This window comes from Ixodes scapularis, unplaced genomic scaffold (assembly GCF_016920785.2).
Source record: "Ixodes scapularis isolate PalLabHiFi unplaced genomic scaffold, ASM1692078v2 PGA_scaffold4__175_contigs__length_147842914, whole genome shotgun sequence".
In the NCBI taxonomy this organism is placed as follows: domain Eukaryota; kingdom Metazoa; phylum Arthropoda; class Arachnida; order Ixodida; family Ixodidae; genus Ixodes; species Ixodes scapularis.
Window position 1 is genome coordinate 99,145,276 of NW_024609879.1, and position 3,033 is coordinate 99,148,308.

Here is a 3,033-nt window from a genome sequence, read left to right on the forward strand (position 1 = left end):
GCAAGACGTTGCAAGATCGCCATCGTCCGCCATGATTGCACACTAGTACGGCATCACGGTTATGGCTGTACGGCTTATACCAATTTCCAATTTCTCCAATCGATGTAATGTTTTATAACTCTTAAAAAAAACTTATTTTAGTACTGTCAGACAGATTTCCACAGTTTATTCCTACTTGAAACTTCATGTTTAGTCGTTTACTCGTTTACGCACACTGTTGACAAGCCAAGACGCCAAGAGTGCAAGTAGCTCAAGCCAAGCAAGGTCGAAGCCAGGTTGACCACGTGACCGTATGTCAACGGACCGTCAAGGCCTGTTTCATCGGACCGCTCTGCCGATCTCTCGGCGTGGAGGAAACGTAAACAAAGGTATGTTTCATTTTCGTTGTTGTTACTACTTGTGCTGAACAATGGAGCGGGCGAAGCGTTCGCTATCAGAGCTATCCGATCGCCAAAAAAGACATAGAGTAGCCGAAAGTGTTCGCAAGGAACTTGAAAGTTGCGGTACGAGCAGTGAGGAGTCGGTGGACACTGAGGTGTTTAGTAGCAGTTCGTACCACATCTCCAAACTTCTGTAATGGACAGGGAATTTAAAACCTGGAAAAGCTGGGGAACTTAGAAGGAGGAATTTGCTAGACACCCTGGCTGATTTCATAGTTACCGATGTCTGCCAAGTTATGCTGAAGTAGGGCATGAAATTGTCGATATTTCACTGTGGTAGCTGACGTTGTGTTGTAATTATATACTTTTGAAACAGGAGCTGTGCGCACCTGCTTTAAACAGAAGGCAGAAAACAATGAGCCAGCCATCATCGTGCAGGAAGCCGACGCCAAATGGGCTGCTGCTGAATCGGTCAGGCATGCACCAGCTAGGACCAAGAAAATGGTAATATGATATTTCTAATTTTGCTTAAACGCCCGAAAAATACTTTTGCATCCTAAAACAAGCCCAGATTTCAAACAAAGGCATTAGTCCACTTTACATAAAGACATTTTTAAGTATTAAGAAATTTATTTAGCCAATGAAAGAACACCATGTTATGACATCGTCTGCAATGAGCTTGACATTGTAGAAAATATGATGCTCATTGACATTGCCCCTGGGTCCGGACAGTTCATCAAACGCCGTTTCATTGAACATTGTTTCATCGAAGCTGTTTCATTAAACACAGTTTTATCGAACGCTGTTTCATTGAACGCCATTTCATCGAAGTTGTTTCATTGAACGTAGCTTATTTGAGCAGTAGAAATATTTTTCTTTTTAGTGCCGGGAGGATAGCAGTGTTTTAATATTTATTGTAACTTATAAACTTATATATTTATAAAAGGAAGGAACCTTTTTTTGTCACCTTCTATTCTTTTTTTTTTAGTAAATGATGACTTCTGTTAATGAGGCCAATAAGACACGGTAACACTAACGACACTTTTAAAAGCTGTGATCATCAGGTGCAGTGATGAATGCACATCCATTCAGAAGCGTATACGGTATATATCTTCATCCTTGAAGAGACCTATTCTGCTTCAAGATGAAGCCATCCTTGAGGCAGTGATCTGTCTCCGTGGCCCATGATACGGGGAAAAGAAAAGACGTGTCTCCTCTCTTTGTTAATTTATTATAATCGACAGAACCGTGGACCTGCCGGATATTCGACATACAGTAATATACTGCATGTCAAAGATCCGACAGGTCCACGGTTCTGTCAGTTACAAAAAATTGACGAAGAGGGCAGGCACGTCTTTTTTAAGAACATCTATGTTCTTAAAAAGAAAGCTATTCTCTTAGGATAAAATGAAAACAAAGTTAAATCTACAAATACAAAATAAAAAAGGCGCTGCGGAAAATAGCTGTTTCCCTCTTAAGAAAGTGCCTTTCACGCATGAATAAATAGAAGGTTGAAGTGGGAAAAAGTGAGTGGCCGAGAACAGCCGCCTACCTTGCCAGAAAAGAATAAGTCGCGTATCCACTGTCTTCTGTGGGTAGGTCACACTTTGCGGTAAAAGTCTAAACTGGATGAAAAGAATGGCTTGTGCATGCAAAGAAACTGTGGTGAAACTGCTAAGACAGATGTAGGCATTTCTTTTTTTATCTTGATGACACTCTTTGCCCTGAAATAGGCACCCATTTTCTGAATGCAACCAACTTTTTTGTGTTATTTTTTTGCAGGAGCAGTGTGCCTCTTCTCAGGAGTGACTGAGGGGCTGCCACAAGGGGAGAAGGCAAGCATGTTTCTGATTACAAGGATGGACAGTTGGGCTGGGCTAGTTGGTAAGAATTCATGTTGAGAAACGGTGCGAAAACCAGACAAAGGAAACAGAACACACAGTACCTTGTCCTGTGTGTTTTCTTATCCGTGCATTTTGCGCTGTTTTTCAGCATGTTTCTGCCTTGATTTTTCTGTTAGTTTTAAATGTTAGTAGTTGGTTACTTTGATCCCAGTTGGAAGCATGGAATTGGTTAACCGTGCTAAATGCATAGAATTGAAAAAAAAAAAAAAAAAATTCATGCTTTCTAAATCATTTAAAATGCTTTTTTTCCTAATGATTTCTTTCTCTTTTTTTACAGCCATCCCATGAGTAGAGTCCCTGTTGTTTGAATTTTTTATGTCAATTTGTAATATGCATATGTTACCTTTAATTTCTATTCATGCATACATTTTAGCCCCAGCTAGTGGTTTCTTTTATTTAATTTATGTACACATTAGTGTGGTATTTTTAGAAGATTTAAAATTTATGTTCTTTTTCTAGTCATTTTTGGTTTATTGCCTCCGTTATTTATTTATATGTCCTAGCCCAAGATCGGGTGTAATTTGAGATATATTTAGAATTTTATTTTAGGCTACTTGCTTTATGTTACTGGGAGTTTTAATATTTTACATTTTTATTTTTATGCAGATCAGCCTTGTAATTTAGTGTGTTCTTTACAATTTTGTAGATCTAATAGCTTGTAAGAAACAGAAGAATTCTCTGGTACTTGTAATGTTGGTTTCGTTTTTGAAATAAATTTATTCCAATAACTTCTTGTTTTCTTCCGGAGT

The 3,033-nt window shown here is 38.7% G+C and overlaps 1 long non-coding RNA gene across 1 annotated transcript; it reads left to right on the forward strand.

Annotated features, from left to right (window-relative positions):
• Nucleotides 1-212: 212 nt before the first annotated feature.
• Nucleotides 213-2,497, forward strand: LOC120838931. The gene is made up of 3 exons (XR_005715202.3): nucleotides 213-368; nucleotides 757-884; nucleotides 2,163-2,497. It is a non-coding gene; the product is annotated as an uncharacterized LOC120838931 (long non-coding RNA).
• Nucleotides 2,498-3,033: the final 536 nt, after the last annotated feature.